General features: G+C 36.4%; 2 protein-coding genes across 6 annotated transcripts in view; one reads left to right on the top strand and one right to left on the bottom strand.

The window, feature by feature from the left end:
* The window catches only part of C15H7orf50 (chromosome 15 C7orf50 homolog), a 128,433-nt gene that overhangs the window by 66,529 nt on the left and 37,065 nt on the right, over positions 1-24,839 (top strand). The window lies entirely within an intron of this gene.
* Positions 1-24,839, bottom strand: part of GPR146 (G protein-coupled receptor 146) — a 50,395-nt gene that overhangs the window by 23,337 nt on the left and 2,219 nt on the right. The window contains exon 3 of one of the 2 annotated variants that reach the window (XM_062588401.1): positions 2,251-2,292. The gene's annotated coding sequence lies outside the window, so the exon portion shown is untranslated. Of the gene's footprint in view, positions 1-2,250; positions 2,293-10,435; positions 10,704-24,839 lie in introns of those variants that run through there. The other variant, XR_009959992.1, reaches the window with a different exon arrangement.

Below are 24,839 nucleotides of genomic sequence, written 5' to 3'. Positions count from 1 at the left end.
TGCTCTCTCCCTTTCCACAACTGCAGTCATTTTAGGCAGTTAGGTTGGTCAGGCATGATTTATTCTTGGTGAGCCCTTGCAGACTGTTTTCAATCAGTTAATGATAATTGTTTTAAGTCATTCAAATTCAAACACAAAATGTAGGTGTTGTAGTTCCTAGTCCATATGAATTTCTTGAGAGTAAAGGGGAAATATATATGTTATTTCTGTTTGTCAAAGTGGAATAATCTGAATTGAAGATTGTATCACACTGTGGTGTTGTCATGGAATAGGAGTGTTCTGGGAGTCTTTTCTTTGCAAAATTGTATATATTTGGAGATAGGAAACAATGGAAAATCTAGTGATTTGGAGAAGGCACAACTACCAGGTACTCTTTATGGGTTTTTCCCCAGGATTATATCATTCATAGTTTTGCCCCTGCTTGACACCTGAACTAAATCTATCTTGAATTCCACACTGCATATGATTCCTTTGAATGTATAATCTGTGAACAAACTCAGTTCTGAGGCAGTTTGTCCTCTCTCTTTTTCACTAGTAGCATATCTATTATTTTTCCCATTTCCTGGGGAGTAAAGGGCATGCTCCTTGGTGTACCTTTTCCATTGCTGATTTTGCCCACTATTCAGTATGAGGGAAATTTGCATCAAGAAGTGCTGTGAGGAATGATCTGGCTCTTAAAAATCTACTAAAATATCTAATTTTGATAAAGAGCCTAAATTTGAACTTGCAGCCAAGGTTTTAAAAGCTGGTGAATTTGCTGGATGCCAAACAGGTGAACATCAGCATTGGTTCCATTTATTGAGTTAATTTATATTTAAGGTTATTGCTTACACTGGATTTTGGTGTCAGAGATTCAACACATGGAATATGAAAAACATCCTAAACCCAAAGACAGCTTAGTGTAATACCTGACAACATTTTGTCAACCCAGAAAGATCTCATATTCTCTTTCTTGTTATTTTACGCACTATTGTCACTAAAATTATTATGCAGAGAAATTTTCTTCATGCAAAAAAGACTTATGTAAATTCAGATATGTGGAGGCTTAGAAAAGTTTTCATGTGTTTCATATGCATCTGGGCAATGGGATCAAACTTGTTTTAGTAGAGTGTCTTGCAGGTGTTTAACTTAGAGGAGGCTTCTGTAGGCCAATTGTAGGTTTTAGGATCTCAGGCTTTTTTTAGCAATGGCCTCTTAAAAAGTTGGCTGTCCATGGAGCTGCATGCATGTAATGTGTTTGGCCCTCAGTGGAGACTTTGAATTAGAGGCTTGTCTTGTTATAGCTGACATCTTATTTAATATATCCTTTATGTCTCTATACATAAAGTAGACTCTAAGATTAGTGTGGTTCAATATATTGAAAGTAACAAAACACAGACACAGAAAAATTGTAGCATGTTTAAAAAAATCATAAAATGAAAGAGGAAGTGCATCATTTATTATAACACCATGTAGACTAATGAAAAACATACTGCAGGCTGGAAATTTGTTAAGAGCTGAACTCAGAAAGTTTCCATTCCCAAAAATGCCTTGGGGCCTCTGGCTGAAAGCTTGTGGCTAAAGAGGCCCTATGGTAAACTGACATAAAAAATAACTACTCCATAAACATGCAGTTCCTCTTTCACAATAGTTGGAAGAAGTTTTTAAAAGCATTACCAATTGATACTTGACTGTACTTTATCAAAGTAAATGGGAGGTAATGGATTATAGTGACTAGATTATTAAATTGGGAATTAAACACTATGGAGATAGCTACAGTAATGTTGTGCTCATTGTGCGTAGCAGAAAATGAGAAAGATAAAGCGATTTGCCGAGGGCAACAGAGCAGCACTTGGTATTGGCAGGGCCCTGGATGTTTGCATGGAAGAGTCCTGGCTCCCAGCCCTTTGCTCACTGCCTGAACCAAGGTGAGCGCTTGCCTGCTGCACGCTACGCGGAGCAGGCTGCCAGCCTCCGCCCGGGAGCGTAGGGGACTGCAGCCCCCAAAGATGTGGTAAACTGGCTACGTCTTGCTGTGAGTCTTCTTAGGTGGCTAATTTGTGAGCTTGGAGAAGGAGGCTCGTCTGGGAGCAAACACTGATTACCTGAACTAAATCTGAGGTGAGGACCTGGTCAGGTTTCCAGTACATTTTCAGAGAAGGAAATAGTGGGTCTGGGAGTCCCAATTTTCACAATTATTTTCACTGTTGTAGATTGACGGAAAAAATGGACACAGTAACAGTTGCACTATATTGGTATAGCTGTACTTACTAGAGGTGCAGCCCAGAAGGATGTCAGTCCGAGATTGACCCACTGGAGAGAAAAAAGAAAAAAGGCAAGAAAAAGTGAAAAGATTGTCTATAGGTAGTTGAAAGAAATGAAAAAAAAAACAATTTGATTGAAATAAAAGATACAGATCACACTCATTTTTTTTGTCCTATGTATCACTGCACCATGATTTGTATGGCATTTATCATATGCAGTACTTTCGTTCAGTGATTAGAAAATCCAAAACATTATATTTTGCTATGTTTTGTATTGAATTGCTGCATGACATTGTGATTAGTGACCTCATGACTGTAGCTAAAAAGTTGGTAGAAAAATCACTGTACCACAGTAGTGTTATGGTTTTATTTGTATTTGTGAGAACTGAGATTCTTGAATAAAAGCTGTATACTGATCTAAAAATAGAAACTCACACAATTTCACTCTCCTCTTTGAACATTACATCCTGCGTGGTGGGTTAAAACAAATGTTAGCAGTCCCAGCATGAAATATTTGTCATGTAGTAGGACACTATGACAAACATCAATTTGTTTTTAATTGTAAAAAGTAGTGGTTTGCCATACTGTGTTACACTAATTCACTTTGATTACTGATCTCCTTTGCACACTGTGGAAAAAATATATATTTTAGTGAATTTATATTAAAAAAACTTATTATGTATCTGGCCAACCAAAATTTTTAATCAGTGTTTTGGTATGCAGCTGTAATGAATCTAAGACAGAGTAAGAATGAAGTAAAGCACTAATTTCCATTTTTCTTGCTGTAAAATGAATGTTTAATATTTTAACAGTAAAGAGGTTTAAATGTTTTAGCTTAGATATATGATTGAACCGTAGTACTTGGAGAGCAAGATAACTTTAAGAATAGATTGTTCTCCCAGTATCAGAGCTGGGTTGTCCCCCAAATAGAAGGATTAACCCTATTAAGTAAGGGTACTTAATTATGACTGAATTTTAATTTAAGAGGAATACTTTATTTGTGCAAAAATGGTTTAAGATAGCAGCCCCTGCCACTCCATTCTTTTTATATTAGAATTTTATTAAAAGGTGTAATAAAGCCTATGAAAGATTTAATCTCTCACTGATACAGATTTTTCCATCTCCATTTCTCTACTGCTATTAATGGTTGTGGTCTTTACAGTCTGCTGCATGGGATATGGTGGGAGCTACCTAGCGTCCTTGTTCAGCTTGGCCTCTGGCCTTGTTTCTCACATACTGTGGCTACCATTTAAGGACGTGAAAAATAAACAGTGTAACCAATATTTTGCTTGCAATTTTAGTTTCATTATTTGGTGAAGAATAGTAAATAGAAGCACTGACTGCTATTATTACAAGGCCTTGAACTTAAGGGAATGGGATTTCCATATATTTGCAAGGGCTAAATTGTATTTGCGATGTGTCACGTAAGTACAAATCACTTAACACTAGCTGTGGTGGTCTTCAGATATGCTGTAGCAGCTGGCTGTTTGATCACAGGTGGCTTATATTCTCCAGCACAAAAATGAAAGTACCCCCGATTCACATGGAGAAATTGCAGATTTTTCTGATTATACTTTCATGCAAATTTAGGCTGTGTTGAAGCTCCTACTGAGACGGCTGCTTCATGCTTTAGATCAAAAAGCGTGTGTGGAGAGCTCTTCTTGTCTGCATTTGTTAAATGGGAAGGAGGATTTAAGTTGTTGACTTGCTGGATGCGAAAGGGCCTGGCTGATACCACTCACCACTGAAGTCCCGTACCAGGAACAGCTGTAGTGTGTTCTGGGGCTCCTTAGGGCTCCAGTCATGTAGGGACAGGCCACAGAGGATGGCTTTTCGTGACCAGTGCAGCCCTTCAGTGCCACAGGTGTGGCCTGGCAGATAGTTACAGATATGAGTAGAGTTATGTGTGAGCTGTCATTGACTGCAGCACATAGGAACTTACTTAGGCACGTGGCAAGGTGCTGTGCTGAGATCTGTGTTCAGAGGACCAAGGCTGTATGTTTCCATGTCGACAGCATTCCTAGATGTCGGGTGGAGAAAGATTCTGTCCATATTGGTCACTGAGTAGACACCAAAGAGAAGCTTTCTTACTGCTGACCTAGTCTGGATGCACAGTAAGGATGTGTATGTCATTGCTTTCCTTGTTAGTGACTCAGCTCATCCATAACAATTTGATTTTCTTGCATTCTGATCCTTTTTGTAGGAGAAATACAGTTCCTTTTATGTAGTAAACAATGTTTCAGAAATTATTAGATTACAACATGAATCATAACTGAAATGCTGAGCTACACTCTGCTTTTCACATCTTTAAACCAATGGAGGTGAATAATAAATTTTGTAGCAAGAGACTTAAAACATGGGTTGCAGAAGCTTTGCTGGAAGGTGAACCCACTGTTTTTATGACTTCTGAAGTAACCAATTTTCATGGACCTAAAGACAGGTTAATCTGTTTGAAATAAACTTATAGCACCGACAGTATGTCTAGATAACCTGAAGAATATAAATACATTTTCAAATGCCATGTGTTATGTATTGTACATTCTTTATTCATGAGACTTTTGTTTTACAGTCTAACAAATTTAAATCATATATAATCCTGAATCAGAATATATAATTTTGCAGTGCTATAACTAAGCAATCATAGAAAGATGATTGTAGAAGGAGCAACTGTATAGCTAATGAAGGAGTTAATTTCAACATGTCTTTATGACTACTAAGTTGTATAAAGCACAAAGTGTTGTGCTTCTAGCGTGTACCAAAGGAAAGCAGTAAACCACCACTCCCTTCCCCAGACAAACATAGCTGGGGATACCACAGAGCTTAGGCTTCATTTAATTTGATTGATTGATTAAGATAATAACATGCATTAGGAATATGGAAGCTGTAAATAAATCATTGTTACACATTGTCTTACAGCAGAGAAAAAATTCTTCCTTATTCTGCCTTTGTGACCATCAATATTTCTCTAAAGTAACATTTTTATCCTTTCAGATCAGAGTATATTTTATAAACTGATCTAACAGTTTGAGAGCCAAGAGTTTAGGTTTTGGTTCTGTCTGTCAAGACTCCCCAGAGGCTGAGGGCTGCAGGTCAGCCAATACATCATTGCTTACTTCGTACCTTTTTTTTTTAAACAAGCCTGAGACATTTGCCTTGTGTGGTTTTGCAACATCCCCCCCCCCCTCTTTTTTTCAAACAGCACAAGTCTTATCACTAGATCAAATTTAGAATTCACTGCTTCCAACAATTGTCTAATGGATCCACATGTTTACACAGCGTGACATTGGCACCCAGATAGTGCCGTCAAAGTCTCCAGTCAGTACTACTGTTCCAGGCTTCCGATAAAAAAAAAAAAAAAAAAAAAAAAAATTTAAAGTGCAAAAGAAAGCCACAAGTCATGATTATTCTGGGAAGCAGTGAATGGTCCCTCTGCTTCAGCCACCACTGTTGGCTCACAAAATTTAGAAAACAAACTTTTTTCATCTGTTATACGTGAAAATGTCAATTCATAAGGTGTTTTATCAATGCTTATTGCATCAATAAAAAGTTTTTAAAATGTTATTGAATCTGAGACTGGAAAATAACAATTTCAGAACTGTTCCTTTTTCCTTTCCTGAGTTTCCCAAACTGAATGAAAACTTTATCCGTATATGCTGCTATTGCCACTGCTATCAGCATAAGAAGGATTTCTGTCTTTCTGAAGATCCTAGCTGCTTCTGCCACTGTATCTTTTTGTTGATATAAGTACTTGCATAGTCTTACGGTGAATCAGATTGCTGAACTGGTATGTGTGAAAACTAAACCATCAACTTGCAGCCTCAGTCGCTTGGAATTTATGTGTAGCATGATAAGACCTTTCGTAATTAGTTTGCCTGTGTATTTTGCAACAGGTTTGATTCCTGTTCTTTGTGACTGGATGTAAATAAATCAGTAGCCATTACCTGACAGCAGCCTTTCACAAACATTGAGTGGAGAAACTTAGTCTGTAGTAGCATTAAGAGAAGGAAAGGAGGGTTGGCTGGGCCTAAAACCTTCCTTTTTTAAAATGTTCTCATGGGATCTATTACTTCCCCACAAGCAACTACCCGAACTGGCCAAGTGGCCTTGATTTAACACTGCCTTCTTTCAGCTGCAGAATGTCATAACCTCTATTTCCTTAGCTTAGATTTGAAATCTGGAGCCATATGATTCAGATAAAACCACAACTGCCCTCACTTTAACTTGATTTATTTGTTTTGAAAATGCCATTGTTCACTTCAAGTTTTAGCTGCTGAGCAAATGAAGCTGATCTGCACTGATAAATGGGAAATACTTACTGGCGTGTAAAAAAATATCTTCTGCTAAGCAAGCTGAAGTAGTATTTAACTCATTGATCCCAATGAAAATACTTTGTTAGCATAAACTTAGTAAGTACAGAAGAATAGATTTTTATAGAGAAAAAATGATGCATTGTCCCTAATGTGAGTGTAGCTCTGATGCAAAAAATTTACAATTAATTGCATGCTATACAGTGTATTTCAGTGAAGGACAGTGAGCTTACAAAAATGTTACTGCAGACGGGATTCAGAACGGAGAATGATGAATATAACTGGGTTGGCTTTGGAACTGTCTACATTCAAAATTAGATTTTATGTGGGCTCCTGTTCCTTGTGCAGCTTAGAAACGAGATTTTGAGTTTGAAGTTAAGCTAACTGGGTTTGTAAAGATGCTTATCTTATTCTCTGGCTCTGTTCAAATCACCAGAAAATATTAAGGCTGACAAGCCTAACTTGATATGCTTCTCAATTAATATTTTTATGCTAGATTAGAGCTTACATATAGATCTGGGCAAATGATATGTTTGTAGTTACTCAGCCAATATTTGCAACTGGCTTATGCTTTCTACTATATTGCAGCCATTTATGTCTGCTTTCAAAAGATAAAATCAGTCTAAATATTAGTGTTAGGGTTCAGTGCCTTTAAGTGTAGCTTGTTGCATTACAGAAATCTTAATAATTTTGACAGACAACTTTAAGATGACACTTTCCTTTTCAGTTCCACGTTAACATGTACAATATGTATCAGTGCCTCTTAACTCCATGTTGCTTTTGGTAGTCTCCAGTTCTGGTATTTTGTCTCCAGTTAAAATTTATACTTTTATCAGTTGGGCAGGGGATTTTTTGGTGGTAGGTTTTTTTGCTGTTTATTAGTTTGTTTTTTAAGTGTATTTAATCAAGAGTAGCAAGGCAGAATAAATGCTATGCAAAAAACATGACCACGTCAAATATCTCATAAAGTATTTTTTAAGAATGTAAAATTAAAAAAGCAGTCTTAACCACACTACAGTCTGTTTAAAAAATAATCTCGCAAAAAAAACTTTTGTGCCAAACTCAGACATACCGGAAAAAAAAAGGAAAATCAGCTGATTGTCCATGACAGTCCGTGTGCATATCCCACAATCTATTTACAACCTCTAATTTGTAAAGGTCATCTACCATTAAGCTTTTAAATGTCATAATCTAATTAAATTCTTTATTTTTACTTTTTGTAATTGCCAGTTTGTAGTGTTATTTCATGAATTTTATTATTTATTTACTCATAAATGCATAGAGAGGCTAAACAGAAACCTTGAGGTCTGGGATACTTTCCCAAATATAATTGAGGGCTGTTGGTCAATCAGTGCGCTGCTTCCGCAGTCTGAAATATAAGTAGCTACAGCAGCACCTGCTAGTACAGCATGTACAGAATGTTAAATCTGGCAAATCTAAAATCTGATTTTTATTCAGTCTGTGGACTGGTCAGTTGTAGAGTATCTGCAGAGTTGCTTCTAATCATCAAGCATACCTTGCTGATTGGGAAAGTATTGAGGAAATCGCATTCAGACATTGTAAATGACATTACAATTAAGATTCAATTTTACTTGATTGATTTAGGTAATTCTACTTGCTGCCAAACTGTAAGGACTGAGTGGGTTTGTTTTTCCCCTTTCTTTCCTCTCCTCTGTCTCCCAAGGTAATACAGTGTACTGGTTCTGAGCTTGGTATAAGACAGTGGAACCATTCCAGATTTCAAAGGTGTTTTTGGTATTCGAAAGCAATGTGATGGATGAGGGATATGAGCTGAATTCCTCAGCAGTGATTACGTGACCAGCTGGACCAGTTTCTCATGCTTCTTGATTCCTTTTTGACCGTGTTTGTTGAAACTGCACCATAAGATTTGGCCCATCTTTTTTTTTTTTTTATTCTTTATGTAATATCCCAACCATGTAGCCTGATCTGATTTTATCTACACTTACACTTCACATAGCTTAGAGTTAGAAGAGCAGTTTCTCTAACCTTCTAGCAGCTGAGAGGCAGCGTGTGCTGTTGGGCTAAACGGCAGTACCTCCTTGCTGGCCAAGCAGCTCCCCAGATGGGCAGGCATGTGCCTCCTGGCTTGCTAGTTGATTTGAATGCACACGTTTTCTTGCCAGGCAGCTGGCCCTTCCGAACATGACTGCCTCCTGACACGCTGCAGCTAGGACATCTGCATTGCCTCCCTTACTGGTATATGCAAGGTGGCATGTGATTATTTTCTCAGCTTACTTTTTATTGGGACAGAGAGCAGCAGAGGAAAGCTGTCTGTGTCATCTGTTAGTAATCAGTATTACTGGAGGGGAGGACTGGAGTGGGGAGGCAGAAGAAAGGATGGTGAGTACTCTAGTGCTCGTGAATGGAAAACTGGAGATGGGTTGAATGTGTTGTTACAATAGAAGAGAAGAATGAGATTTTGCAATGAGGAGGAAGTGGTGTGGCTTGTTATTGCTACATCAAAGTCTTCAGTGACCCGCCCATTTGTTTTGACATAAACGTCTCTGCTCTCAAGCTATGAAGAGGCATAACAACTGGACACATACCTCCAGACTTAAGATCTTCAAGATTCATTGTTACTGTTCAAAGTTTGGGCTTGATATTTTAATATTTTGAGTTCTAACCATTTCCCTGAAATTATCTTGCAGAATACATGTGTTTTCATTCAGTTTTCCTTAAAATATGGAGAGACTTTCTTTTCCTTTTCTTTGCTATCAGCTTAACTTTGAGCTATGACATTAAACTCAGAGGTAAGAGAGCAAAAAAAAAAAAAAAAAAAAAAAAAAAAAAAAAAAAAGCAACTGATTTGAGGGAACTCTTTTCTCTGTTTAGATGCAATTGCCTATTTTTCAGTATTCTCTAAGTTCTCAAATGCCGGTACTGCCAAAGGCACAGACTTTAACAGCAGCAGCAGTATTTAGGAGAACGTGCTCAGGTGTTCTGGCAAAGCTTACAAACCACTTTGAAAAAAATAGCCTGTTGTTTTTGGGAAGTGTCCCATAATTTTAGAAGTCATGCTTTAGACAAATTTGTAAAAGAATTTTCTTTTGTGGGTTATACCTCCCAAAGTTACTGGTTTTCATTTAATCTGCAGTGGGCTCAGTTTCCTTCAGTGTTTGATATCTAGGATCTTAGCATCAAATCTGTAATTAATATAGTTATATTTAGAGACTAAAACATGGAATATTTATAGCAATTCACTGTGTTCACAGTATGGAACGTGGCATGTTTTAAATAGTCTCTACTTGTGCATGCACAGATTATTATAGTTGAATTAAGAAATTACAATATGCTCGCTGTCATATTCCAGGCCTGTTTTTTTCCTAAAGCACTATACAGAACTTAGACTAGGTCATAAATTTCTGTAGATAAAATGAAGGCTGATTAGAATTTTAATATTAAGGAAGGAAATGGTCTTGGGCAGCGCACTACAGAGCAGAACAGGCCTTCTGTTAATACACAAGAGTATTAGTGTTTTCTTAAACTTTGCCTTCCAATCCAATTACCACTTGTGCCTAGAAATCATAACTGTGAGGCTTCCCTTTTGATAATGTAGAATGTAATCCTCCTCCTAGTTTCTATCATTTCTCATAGTAAAAGATGATCTTGATTATAAAATTGCTAGATAATATACTCCTAAAATTGAATTATAGGTAGTTGTACATGGCATTTGTTGATAAACAAAGCAGATTCATAATAGTACATTAAATTGGCCCAGTTCTATCTCCTTAAATGAAATGAAACCGAGAGACTTTCTCGTGACATGCTTTTCTTGTGATAGCATCTTACATATTCCACTCCTCATGACATAAATGAGGACAAAGCTCTTAGTTTCGTAAATGATTTATTTCAAGAGTCAAACAAAATTACCGGAATCTGTGTTGTTTGGTTTCATTTTAAGCGCTTGTATGATAGCATAACGCTCCCCTGTGTAATGGAGCAGTTCCAGCCAGCTCCTTTACCAGCGTAAGCCTTCGCAGCTCGGTGCAAGTGGCTTCCCAAGGAGAGGAGGACAGGCCCAGGCCCTCGGGCAGGATGTGCAGCAGTTCTGTGGGTGCCGGGTACTGAGCTGCTGTGGCACACTTGTAGCAGAATGTTGTCACCAAAAGCGTGGAATCCCATTTTGGTGTTACTACATGAAAATTGTCAATATTGCAGAGAGTATATTGTTAGAGTAGCACAAAAAAACCCTCCATGTTCTTACTGAGGGAATTAAAATCCTACCCCTGTTTAGATGCTGCATGTGTATTTATAGGATCGTAATGTCCAAATATGGTGGCTAAACTCGGCTGCTTCTCTTGCTGGTTTCTATGGGTTTATTATATTGCCCAGAAACAGGGACAACATGTTCAGCTCTGCAGCATCCATCAACGTGATTTGTTAGATATCTGCTTTTTGGCCAGAAAAGAAAGATGTATATTTGTTTATTTAGTCCTTTAAATGCTATACCAGACCTTATAGTTTATTGTCTATCTCTAAGATGGTTTGTTTACAGTTCTCACACCATTAAAACGTCACATCAGTGGCACAGTCTGAAACATACTAATCTCACTCAAAAGACTTAATGGTTTATGTACAGTGTTTCATGTAAGTGGCTTTACTTTAGATGCTTTTTCTTTTTTTCCTTTGATCACTTGTGTAATGTGCATTTGAAATGCATGTGTGTTATACTGATTCCTTTTGGTGCTGCATTAAGTGCATTTGATTTTGCAGCTAGAAGCACTGAACATGTCCTTTTCTTATGTGTATATAATAGCAGTTTTCATCTTTCAGTCAGTGCATGAGAGTTCCTAGGATTTGGGCCTTGATAAGGTACTGTAAAAATATAGTATCAAAGCCAAAAAGCCCTAAAATAAAAATATATTTTTATATAATTTCTGTGATTTTTATACCGTAAGTCAGAAGGAAGAAACTATTTTCAAGATAATTTTAGAAATTAAAAAAGAAAATACTATATTGTTTCATAAGAACAGCACAGATAGACTCTGACCTTTTCAGTGCATTTTTTACTGTATTAATCCACCAGTGCTTCAGTAAGCAAGTTTATGGAGAAACTTGTTACAATGAATCCTTTACTGAGAAAGAGTTGCATTCAAAGATTTCAATTTCCTTTCTTTAGAAATCAGATGAGAAAATACAGAAGTTCAGACCTTATTAGACAACTTTGTAAACTGTAAGGCTGAATGTGATTGTAGTTTTGGCTACAATCTTTTTTTTTATCTGCTGACATACAGTTTTTAATTACTCACAGCCGTGAGTAATTTTTGTCATTCATATGAGTTGTAAAAGCATTCAGAACTGAATAATCATGACAAGTTGTTCCTATAAGCATTTTTACTTCTTCTCGTCCTCAATTCTGTTTATTGAACAAAAGAGAAGAAAGGAGCACTGAACCTGGGTGGCTGGAAAGAGACCTCCTTTTTCAGTAGGCAAATTTGAAAGGCTAAAAGTGATCTTGCTGACATTTCACACTGAAAACTTCATACAAAATACTAATGTACTATCATCAAACCATCTAGTATCAAGCTACTGAGTGCTACTGAAGAAGAACAGTACAGTAAAGGAGACACCAAAAAGCGCTATGCCACATTATGTGCCAGGCGTAGGGTTCCTGGCGCTAACCCTAGAGAGTATAACATGACCTTTGGTGGTACCTGCCATGCTGGACATGGACATGGACCAACTAACTTCAGAACCACCAGAACCACCACGATAGATGTGTGTAGACCAGAGTGCCTCAAAACCCTTGAAAGAATAGTTGCAGCTATATCCAAGTTGTCTCCATTTCTGAGTTTACAGAACAACTACTTGGAGTTGAGTTTACACTTTCACTCATCGATTCTTCTTGGTGGATGATGCTATATCCAACACTTGTTCTGCCAAAGCTATCTTAGTTTTATTGTAATAGTTTCTCATTAATCATTTCTACAAAATCACTGCTGGAGAGTCACCGCAAGCCAAGCACTCTGTGAACAATTATCCCAAGAAGTTGTTAATTACTCTGCAGTAACTACAGCCCTTTAAAATGTATTGCCTGTATAGATACTGTAAATCCACATTCCTTTTAGTTAAGGGGTAGTTTGTATTGTGTTAATCTGTGTTAATGAAGGTACTGAAGTGCTGCTGTGGCTTTTGTTCCTCACGCTACTGGCTGACGGGTACAGAAGAGCATGTAACATGGGGTGGCTGCTGCAAAAGGCCCTGTTAACCAAGCATATGGGGCTTCATGCATGTCGGTAACACACCTCAAAGTGTCACCAAAAAAAAAAAGGTATTTTACCATCTAAGTTTTTTTTAATTATGTTTGTCAGTGAGGAGGAAGTGTCACAAAAGCACCGTGTATCTTTCCATCTTTGTAGCAGTTGTGGTGGAACTTGCGGCTTCCTATTTACGACATTGGTTGCATGTAAATTTTTGCAGTTTGGCCAAAACAAAACTGTTTTTAGGCCCTTACTTACAGATGTGTTGAAATGTTGCCCTATTATTTATTGTACAGCACTTTTAACCAGCTTTATATGCTGAACATCTATGCCCATATATGGCACCTCTCAGTTTAACTTTTAAAGTATTTCTTAAATTAGAAGAACCTACAGTTTGTTTGCAACTCAATGACATAGCTTTGTTTGTAAGGAAGACAGACTATTTTGGGACAGGATTATGGAAATAATTAATATTTGAAACTGTTATAGTGCCAGGAACATAAGGCCTAATTTGAATGAAATCAGAACACAAACATTATTCTAAAAAACTCCAAAGAAAATGAGGAAAATAGTAAGGCTTTTATTATGAGTAAAATATGCGCTTGCAAACTTGTGATTTTGAGACCTCTCCACGTGGGATTTAAAGTAGCCTTTTTATATAAAAAGAAAGGTAGATAAGTGTGATTAAGCAGTATGTTGGTGGTTGATCTACTTTTAATACACAAAGATGCTTTAAAAATTTGATGATTCCTTCTAACAGGAATCGGAGAACTATATTAGAAAGCTATTTTCCTTTTTATTTTTACTGAATTTATATGCTGAATAGTTTAGGAGATGTTCCAAGTTAATAATTTATTTGGAATTAAGAACTGTTTTCCACTCTTTTGATCACACTTCCAGTTTACTTTGATATAATTACACTTTTTACTTCTTTAGATTTTGTCTTTTTCTGCCTGTCCAAATTTTGCATTGATTTTAGTGTGAGTTTTTTTACCATCAGAAGTTATTCCTTTCACCTGAAAAGTATAGTGACATATTTGGCTGCTTTAAAGATTGTCTGATTCAAAATTTAGCAAGCAGTAGTGTATATCTAGATTTTAACAAAGTTTCTGGTTTATGTGAGCTGCATGTTTAACTGCATCATTAATTTTAACTTGTGTGGATATACGGTAGATCTGAGCTTAAAGTATTTACTTGTATTGATCAAAATATTTATTTAAATATAATGGGTAAAAAAAATGTATTTCCTAGTAGAAAAGTAATGATGGTAACCGATGTGCATAACTCCCTTTGTACGTGGGCCAAAGCCCAATGATTTATTAGTTTTTTTTCTCCAAATGATTTGTTTTTGTTATATTTTTGGTAACAAAGTCTGAGATTTGGGCCTCTCCAGTGAAAGAAAGATGCTGATAACTTGGGCTACTGCAGCAGGGGACCACCTAGGGCTGGAGCATGTCCTGCGCAGAGAAGCTGGGGGAACTGGGCTTGGTCAGCCTGGACAGCAGGATTTTGTGTGTGTGTGGGGGGGTGCTTCAGGCAGTCCCTGCAAGGAGGTCACCAAGAAGATGGAGACTAGCTCTTTCCTGAGGTGCACACCCTCATAAAGGAAAACAGAGGCAGTTCTGGCAGAATATAAGGAGCGCATTTTTCATGGTGAGTTTAATTAAGCCTTGGAGCACATTGTGCAGCGGCTTGTGGAGGTTTCAGTACCCACCAGGACCAGACCTAGGTAACCTGCTCCCAATTCAGTGTTGGTTGGTGTTCAGAGGTTGGACTAGATGATTCTATGGTTTATGCTGGCTCCTTTCTTTCTCCAAATTCTCTGTAATTCTGTGTCACCTTCATGCAGTGACAACTACCAAAGCTATCTCTAATTATATATTGTTGCCCAGTAAAACTTGGTCTCAAGTCTTGGTATCAGACCAAACTGAATCTATTCTTCTGGTAATGAACCTTTTCCCTGACAAGAAAGGAAAGAGATGAGCTTTGCAGGTGAGGACAACATGAAATGTGTCTAAGAGTATTGCCTTGTGCTTCTGTATTTGCAGAATATAAACAGAAATACATGCTTTCTTCCTGGACATCATTAAAAGGAAGACATCATGGCTCCTCTAGACATGTTACTATTACTATAAAAATTATCATGAAAAACAACTCAAACTTAATAGTGCTCAGTTCAAGAGTGGAATTAGTACCTAAACAAGCTCTACCAGGCCTGCAGTGTCCTGGTAGGTGAAGAGTCTTTTGCCATATCAGTTCTTATAGCATATCATAGAACACATTCTTTGCTTTTAAAACTTTTTTCTACCCTAGTGTTGTATCAGTGATCTATTGGGAATGTTCTAATTTGAGACTAGTAAAAATCTTAAGATCTTATGAGCTTAGTCTATATTTTCTTCTGTGGTGTCTGCGAGGGAAAAAAGCCCTGTTAAATAAATTTGTTCCCTTTCTAAATAGGTAACTAGCTAAATGCATTTCAAATATTTGCTTACCTGTTCAAATATTGGTTTAGGTTTATAAAACAAATTAACCTAGTATTTGAAAAATTAGACATTTTGTACCTGAACACTTTTCTGTGTCATTAGTTCTGTATCACTGACACGAAGTACTTTAGTCAAAATAAAATATCCTTCTTACAAAAATTAGATAGGCAAACATACTTTTTCAACTTGAATAATTCTTATTGTTGTGTGCACTCAGTAATAATAATAATGCATTTCTGTATTTGTATTTTAGTAGTTGCAGTAAGGAAAGATTAGTCTAATTACAGCTCTTTAATGCTGGAAAGGTGGATTTTTTTCTGAAGGAATATAAGTATGAAGATTGTTATACTTACAATATTTTTGGATGAAATCATATGTCTATATGTAATATTTAAACAACTAAAAAAGTTGTAAGATGATTATAGATCAAAGTTAAACTACCAAGCTAGCTTGTTTACTGTTTGGGGGAAATTTGGTTGTGTTTTTTTGTTTGTTTTGTGTGGGTTTTTTTTTTTTTTTTTTACTTTTTGAAGGGATCTAAAAGATCCCTTCAGAGGTAACACAAGGAAAAGAGGAAACCCAAAGGGAAGGACAAAGGATGGCAACATATATTGTCTCCTCTGTCTTTAACTACTGTGACCACATCTCCTCAGACATTTGCATTTGTATACTAGAAAGCAGAGGAGGGTTTCTTGCTCAGTTTTAGTCTGAAGTGCAGGAAGCTAACAAGCATCTTGCCACTACAGATACAAATTAACTTGGTTAGAAAACCTTGACAGCTCCAGTTGTAGTCTGTTTCCTTAGCTATTTGTTTCTGGACATACTTCATAGTTTTTCATGGTCAGGAAGTCAGTGTATATGCTATGCAGTTAAACACTGTGATTCAAAGAATAGTAGCTATAGCAGCCAGAGAACAACATCTAAAGGGAGAAAATAATTGGAACAAACAGCTCACCTAAGAGGACTAAGAACAGAGAGGTTTTATACTAATGCTTTATGTATTCTGAAAATGGGATTTTCATACACTAAAAAAAAATCTGTAAACCATTATGTTAGTTATCTGCTGATGATTTTTGAATTCGCTTGCTTGCATCTGCAAGAAAAGTATTTTTTTTTTTGAAAATGTTGCTATAGGGAAGGTATTTGATCCGCGTTGTTATGATCTTACTGCAAATGCTCACCCACTATGTAAAAAGCAAATGGTTCTCTTATGTTCCTGATAGATTGATTGTTGCCTGATATGTTTTGAATAATAAAAATGTGAAGTATACAATATTGTCAGTTTTGAGTTAAATCACAGGTCATGTTGCAAATCATACATTTAAAAACGCTGCCTGATTTTTAACTTGCTTCCTTATTTGCAAACTTTGAGAAAATGTAGCCTTCTTCCAGTTGATGTTCTCAGATTCTCTACTTGATCTTAGGTATCCACTTGTGAAAAATGAAGATGGTCCATTCTGTATTCGAAGGTGTTCACCTGTCCTGTGCTTTGGTTTGTGGAGATGCCACTTTTACTCTTGACTCTCTCTCTCTAAATGTAGAGGAAGAGCAGCTGTTCCAGTCATATTAGGCATATGGTGAAGGGCTGTATGTCTACCACTTTTCTCATGTGTTTACCTTTGCCTTTGATTCTCTTTCTTCCATTGCACTCTCCCTTTGTGATATTTCATATGGTTCCACACATCCCTCTCTCTCTCTCTCTTTATATATATATATATATATATATTTCCTCCTTATATTACTTCATATTCCCCTGGGGCCCCCTTCCTACCCTACTGTGTCCATGTGTGCTCTTATCAGATACTACTGCACTTCGTACTTTCAGCTCTCATTCTGTTCCCTCCTACGTATAAACATTACTTCTTCTGACTTCCCTGAGTTTCTGCTTCCTTTTTACTGAAACATTTCCTACTCCCTGCTGCCTCTTTTGTCTAACTTTTCTTACTCTCTAACTGAAGTCACTGGAAATTGTGTAACTGGTTTTGGCAACATAATCAGGCTCTTGATGATTGACAAGCCACCATGTTTAATGTGGACAGCCTGATTTCAGGCACTCTGAAGCAAAAGTTGCAATTTCTGCCTTTGCTAAGGCAATCTGTCATACTGAAATTAGAGAGTGATGATCAGAAGCTCCAAACTGTGCGATGCATGGTACTCCTGAAAAGCACCAAGTGCGAGAAGATCTGTGATAGTATGAGAGTTGGCAAGCTGAAAGCCATCATCTCTCTGTACTTAAGAGGTAGGATTACCTAAATTACTCTTGCTTGTGTTAAGGAACAGTGTCTGAAGCCAGAGAGGCTTGCTGAAAACGTGATTCCACAAGCTACAGAGCCGCTTGCTTCCACCTTTGTATTACCTCTTTTTGCTGGCAGAAACATTCACAATGAATTGAATCAGGGAACGATTTGTTTTTAAAGTAGGCTTTTGGGGGGATAGAGAGGTAATTTTAGCCCAGATGTGTTTACAAGACTGCACAAACAGTTGTGCCAGCCCAAGGAAGAGGTGGGAGAAAATGGAAACTGTGTCTTTTGGCAGCAGTACTGATTTATGCTGGTTTAAATTGTTCATCAGACTATTACCGGAGATTCTTTTATTCACAAATAAAGCTTTATTTAGAGACTGAACAGAATGATTTGTGTTATCTTTTTTTCTGTTAGCAAAATATACTACATCTAATTTTGAAGCATATTATTTGTACTGCTGCAGTCACTGGGTGACTCTATTTCCTCCGGTAAGTTAATCATTTCTATTATATATAATGTGGATTTTTTAGTGTAAGGCGGGAAGGGAAGAAATCAGAGCTCTGTAGAATGATATTAAGCTTTTAGGCATATAGACAGCTAAAACAGACTCACAGCTGCTTAACATATGTCCTCTGCCTGAACTCATTTTTATCACTTGATATCTGACTTCTCTCAACATGTAAAAAGTTGATGTGATTGATACTTAGTTATACAATATTTGTCAGAATGAGCTGAATCATTATGGTATGGATTCAAGAATATAAAAAATTCAAGCTGAAAGAACAAAGAACCCTGTCTTTTTTGCAATTTTAAAGCTTACTTAAAGCAACTGTTTGTTTGCTGGAGTTGGTGGTTGCTGGTTTTCTAAGCAGCAGTTGCTGGGTGATTTAGAGGACATTTCTGCTCTTTTGTTTGGATTTCATTTGCAAAATCATTTAGAGTTATAAAACTGTCAACTTAAGAACATTCTATATGCTTTGCAAGTGAGGGCCTCTGTGTAACGTATGTGTTGTTCTCTCCGTTTTGCGTTCCATTTGAATTCTACAGAATATCACCGTTCTTCTTTGAGCCTGTCATTAGAGTATGACTATTCCTGTAAGTCACATGGCCTTCTTTAAAGAAGGGAAGAATCTTCAAAGTAATCAAGAAATTGTGTCTTAGATTAGTCATTAGATAAAAGGTGGTAGACGATCTATTAACCACCGTGTCTCACCCTTGCCAAACCTACCCTGTCAGTCTAGTAGTAGAAGGCTCTGCTGTTGCTTGAACACTTGAAATTTAGCAGGAGTGACTGTAACTAGAATTGAATCATACTTCTCAACATGAAAAAGAAAGGACTAGAACTGGTAGTTACATTAATTACAAGAGTTGAAACAGAATATGGCACCTGTGAAAATGCTCAGATCGCTAAAATAACAAAAAGCTTAGTAGCTGAAAAATATTATGTAGACTGTATTACCTATTACTTGGATTTTTGTTTGCTATGTTCCCCTTCTGCGGATTTCCCTTAGTGACTAAGCTCAGCTTTATATTGTATGAAATTTCTGAGAGCTGTGAATCTGCATGCAGTTCATTGCTAGTGCATTTCCTGTAGGTTTTGCATGCAGAAAACTTGGAGTATTTTCTTGTTGATTTTATATATTTATTTTAGGTTCTCTTTTCCTATTGTTCAACTTTATAAGGTGCCGCAGATTTATGATATCAAGTACGTCTTCAGATTATGTAAATATACTGATAAATATAAATATACTGATGTCACAAAGCTTAGAAGCAGACAGGAGTTGTATCACGTCTGGGGCCAGAACAGCGTCCTGCCTGGCACTTCAAGGTTCTTGGGGTTTTGTTCCTCTAACTGAGCAGCATTCCCACCTTTCCTGTCTCTGTTGCATAGTTTTTTCCCAGCACAGCTGGGTTTTCGTCTTTGTTGCAGTATTTCCTGAATTGTGGGCTCCCTGCAAGGGAGGGGAAATGCAAAAAGCACTTCATGGGCTACAAGAAGCTATGACTGCCAGGTTCATCTGCCACATTGGACCATGTTTATCGCAACTTAAGTAGGACAGATGCATTAACAGTAAATTTTACATGCAAAAAGGTATACAAAACATAATAATTTAGGGAATACTTTTCAGGTTGGAAACTTTAGGAACTATATTTTTTATTTTATATTTTAAAAATACATTTTCTCCTTTTGTTTTTTTTTTTTTATATATATATATATACATATACATATATATATATATATATATACACACATTTCTGTAACCTACTGTTGAGCTGAACATATGCCTGAGAGTCAGGAATTCTTAAGCTCAGAAGTTCCACTATTGGTTTAGATACATGTTACTTCGGGCAAGTTGTAAAGTTTGACTAAAACTGCCAACATGAACCATACTTCCTGTCACAAAATTTTTTAGGAGTCCTCAATGAATCAAATTATTGTCTTTTATTTTTCAGTTGTATTCCAAGCATAATCATAGCAAGATCTGGCTGGATAGGTAGAAAAAAAATGTTGTAAACATTTTCAAAGAGAGGGAAAGTATGAATCATGCTGTTGTTTGTAACTTGACAGGTTGGAAATTATCATGAATTTGCACCTCTTACTGTTACTGTATGCCTGGTTGCTCACATACCTTGGAAAAGAAATTGACCTGGAATTTTTGAAGTGAATTAATAGAAATTTTTTAAGAGTCAACAACAGATTTTATGAAACTACTACATAAACATGAGGAGTTCATTCAGAGAATCTGGAAGAATCCCATGTAGACATAAAATGCTTTTGTCTCTGCTATCTTGAAAGAAAACTGTGTGTTGACTTCCTGACTTCTCTCACTTCTTCACTGTTCCCTTTTCTCCTTGTCTCTACATTTCAGTAAACTTGCTGTCCATATCACTGTGCAGAGTTCATCTCTTCAATTCCACCTTGGAAACTTCCAGTTTGATTTTAGCTCCCAGTATCCCAAGTGAAAGTACACATCTTTAAAGATGGTTAAATAAAAAGAAAAAATGAAAGAACTTCTTTGTCTCACTGGAGACATTTGAGGATTGTCATTGTATTTAATGTGCTTTAGGGGAGATCTTGACTTTTAATCTAATTTTCAACAGGGAAGTATGATTTTGCTTTCTCGTTTTATGTTCATATTACTAGAATGACTCATGCTGAGGTAGAATGTTACATTTTAATTTTTAGTTTGAAATTTCTGTCTTAAAATATGTTGTATTGTCTGCAAGTAAAATGAAATGTGAAGATTTTCTATTTCCATTCAAAAGAGAGCTTTGACATCTTGATTTTTTCCAGACTGATCAGAATTTTTAAAAATTCTTAAAGATCAGAATTTCCTTTGAGGTGGAGGTTCCATTTGCTCTTAATTTCTGTCTTCCTTTGCTATCCTGCTCTTCCAGCAAGCAAAAACTACCTCTCTTTCAAAGCTATTTGCAGTCTATTCCCACTCTAGCCATTATCCCATGTGCTATGGAGATGTTGACTTTTCTCCTCCACTAACAATTCAAACATTTACCTTTGACTGTCTGCATTTTCTAATGACCATCATCAGTGCTCTTTACCACGCAGCCCCATGTACACTGAAGGTCCTTGTAACCCTCCACTAGGCCACTCTAGTGTCCTTTTCCAAATCCTTGCTTAAAACTCCTTCCTCTTGATGCCTGCAAAATTATGTGATAGCAAAACAGGTGTTGATACAATTAATCCTCCTATTAGTGGGTTGGTCTCTGCTTTCTTGCATTCCACATGTTATTCTGTCTGTAATTATCTGCTATATTTTATATTTAATTTTAAAATTATTTGGGCAACAACCATCTTCTGTTGTTATATATTTCTTTTATCATCAGAAAGCATTCATTCATGTCTCCTGCATACTTTAATAGTAAAAATAATAGGTAATTACAAAATGGCAGGTACTTTGGTATGCACATATTGTATTCAAACAGTAAAATGTTTCCTTTTCTTTCAGGAGCTCAATTGAATAATAACCAAAATGGCATACAAATGAAAAGGAAAAAAATGTGATTTGCCTCCTCAACAAAGATGTAAATTTTAGTCTTGCTAGCTGCCGTCCTTACCCCCCCCCCCAAAAAAAAAGAAAGAAAAAATAGAAACTAACCACCACCACCTTTTGTGTTGCATTACAATGATACTCTTCAGTTTGGTCTACTGAAATACAGGTTTTATGGAGTATTTTTAGTAAACAGTTGACAAGTTTTAATTTAGGGTCTTAAATGATAATTGTTTTTCAATTTTCTGCTCTGCCTCACAGATGCGTAATGAGGGCACACCTGATGCTGTAAAAAACAGATGTCATTTTAGTGTTCCAGGACTGCATGATAAATTTGGAAATCCTACAAATTAGTATCGCAGATACATATTTATCAGGGAGCTTAGAAGAACAGAAAACATGTAAAGCACTGCTAATTAAAAAAGATCTGGGAATAGATTGCCATTTAATTTCTGAGCCTTTCAAAGTACTGAAAATATGGGTATGATTTTTGTAAGAAACTTCCAGGAGACGTTTTCAAACTAGCAGGTAACATACTCAAATTCTTGCTTCCTAGGAGTCATTTTTAATGTGAAAAAACTACTTAGACTTTGATTGGATGAGCAACAAACAGACCTAAAGGAAAGCTTAAACATGTGATTTGTACAAACTCTTAGAATTATTATTCCATTCCATTTCTCCTTAAGACAAAACTTCTTGAAAAAAATATTCAGCATGAACTGAACTGTACATTAGATACAAATGGAGCTTTATAGTCCTTGCTCCTTTGAACACATTCAAATTCTGCACACAGGCATTCAAGGGTCTCTTGCAACTGGTAGAAATTATGTAGATTAATATATATCATTTACAGGAAGTAATTTTCACAGTCTGAGTTGCCTATGTCTAGTTACCACTGGATATAAAGTCAAATGCAAGTATCTATACTTTCCACCTTATTCATTCCTTACTTTGTCTTAAAATGCCTCTCTCTTCATAACCAACCCTGCTAAAGAAGTGATTGCTGACCACTCGCTTTTCCTGGATGTTTGATTTTGGGTCTTATCCATCACAAACTGAAAGTCGTATGTGCCTACATGTGCATGGTGCAGTCATATGCGTGTATGTATGTATGGAATACTGGAATATTTACATAGTATTGTAAAAAACCTTAGTATATCAAACTCTGCTGATTCTACTTTTATCAAATGATGAAATATGTCATTATATATTCCACTGAACACTGGAGCTGAAGCTAATGACAACAGGCTGGTAAAGAGGTGGGACTTTTTTTTTTCTTTTTTCTTTTTTTCTTTTTAAGAGTTCTTCATGCTTTTTTTATAACAAAGAATTGTTTCTTCTTAAGTCAAAAATATTTCCATTTGAATCATAAGGAAAACTGGCTTTCCTAGGGACTAATTTAATTAATTTAATTATTAGTCCTCTGCTTCACTAGCCTTTCCCGCAGATAGGGGAAAAACTGTACCTTCTCTAGCTCTATGTTTACCTACATTCCATTTTTCAATCGGAATACATATGTTACAGAGAAATGGCCACTCAGTTTCAGAATGAGCAAATTAAATATACTCAGCTGAATGAATGTAATACTGCCAACATGAACCAGTGGTATAAACGAGGAGGGTGATACCTAGAAGTTTTACAGTATTCGAGAAGTATTAGAGCATGTTTGTTTGCAAGGGATGAAAATAGTCTTTCTCCATTAGTGCAGACACCAGTGTTAAATTTCACCTAAGACCGGCTGTCCAGGTGCTTTGGAGACCCTAATGGCACTTAAGTTGTTGTCAGTATCAACTATTGAATTTCAGCCTTTCTGGAACAGTTCAAATTGTATAGTAGAGTTCCATATTTTCTCTTTCATAAAACTTTAGATAGGTGAGATTAAAGCAAAGCGTTGATGTCCTACCTTTAAAAATGCTTCATCTAGTTTGCCAATTGCTACGAAACCTTACCTCTGTTTTTAAAAAACTTTTTTACCAAGACAAATTGCTAGGACAATCAATATGAATTGTTAAAGTCTTAGCTACAGTGAAGTGTGATTTGTTGTTGAGGACAAGGTACTTCTGATGATATGAGAATGTCAAGGCTAGTAGAAATGTGAGAAAAGAGATTCCCATTGGTTATACTCTGTATCTTATGCAACAAAGCAAACTGAGACCTTCCTGAGATCTTCCAGATCTCCCTGCTCTAAACTAAGAGTCTGAAGAACTGGGTCGCTGGTCCATGAATCTGCTTTAATGCCGTTGGTAACTTGAACATGTCTTGCCTTTTGGTATGACTTCTGGAATATCTGTATTTGGTCAAAACTCTTCTTAATAAGAAAATACATGATAATTTTTTTTGTTATTTGTTTATAAGGAACATGTTCTGTTAATAGTAAACGCTATGGAAACTCATTCCACTTAGCTTCTGAAAAGTGCATCACTGTCAACAAAAATACACTCAACTCTGCTTTGGAGTTATTTATGTTTTCCACTGAGAGAATAACAAGGAGGAATATCATTTGAACTTGAGAAAGTCAGTACAAGTGATATGCATTGCCTATGTCCCACTTAAGCATTCTTTTTTTTGAAATTTTAAATAAAGACTTGAGTTCTCTACATAAGGATGAATTTTGCCTTAAGAACAGTGAAAAATAATTTGTTGATTGATTTGGAAGACATTGCCATGATTCCCTAACCATGCAAGTGTTGTCATTTCTGCAAAGGACCTATGTTGGGAGTGGACAAAACATGGAACATATTTTGAAAACTGTGGGAAGTGAGGTGAGTCTTGGGTATGTGGATATGCCCCAAGAGTTATACTGGGCCATTTTGTATTATGAATCACAACCTTAATTACATTTTTAGCTGTTATTTTGTTACTGTCTTGTAGGAGGAGTTTTAAACTGGGCTGATAACATCAGAGTAAAAACTTACTAGTATTTAGAAATTGCTTCAGCTATTTTCATAGTTTAATCAGAACTGTACATGCTTTAAAAATGCTTAAGCACACATTTATGTAAAAATAACAGTCCCTTACTTTAAGCTGTGAAGGTGTTATCCAGGTCACCTTTGAGTGTCTTTTGCATTTCCACGTAATGAGAAAATAATAAAATAACCCTCAAAAGCTGTATTTTCCACAGAAGGAGCAACATTTGCATCTGCACAAACGTTTTTGCACTTGTTCTAGTAAAATAAGATCTCATAATTATGTAAGTAAAACAGATCATTGCCCACACAGTTACTAATTTGTACATATAATTATTTGATCTTCTTACAAACAGAGTAACTACACATATGACAGCTACCTCAGCCTGAACTCCAGAGAAGATTGTCTTGATATTCTCAATTACA

This window comes from Rhea pennata, chromosome 15 (assembly GCF_028389875.1).
Source record: "Rhea pennata isolate bPtePen1 chromosome 15, bPtePen1.pri, whole genome shotgun sequence".
Lineage (NCBI taxonomy): Eukaryota > Metazoa > Chordata > Aves > Rheiformes > Rheidae > Rhea > Rhea pennata.
Note: the sequence above shows the minus strand (reverse complement) of the source record. Positions and strands in the feature narration are given on the sequence as shown.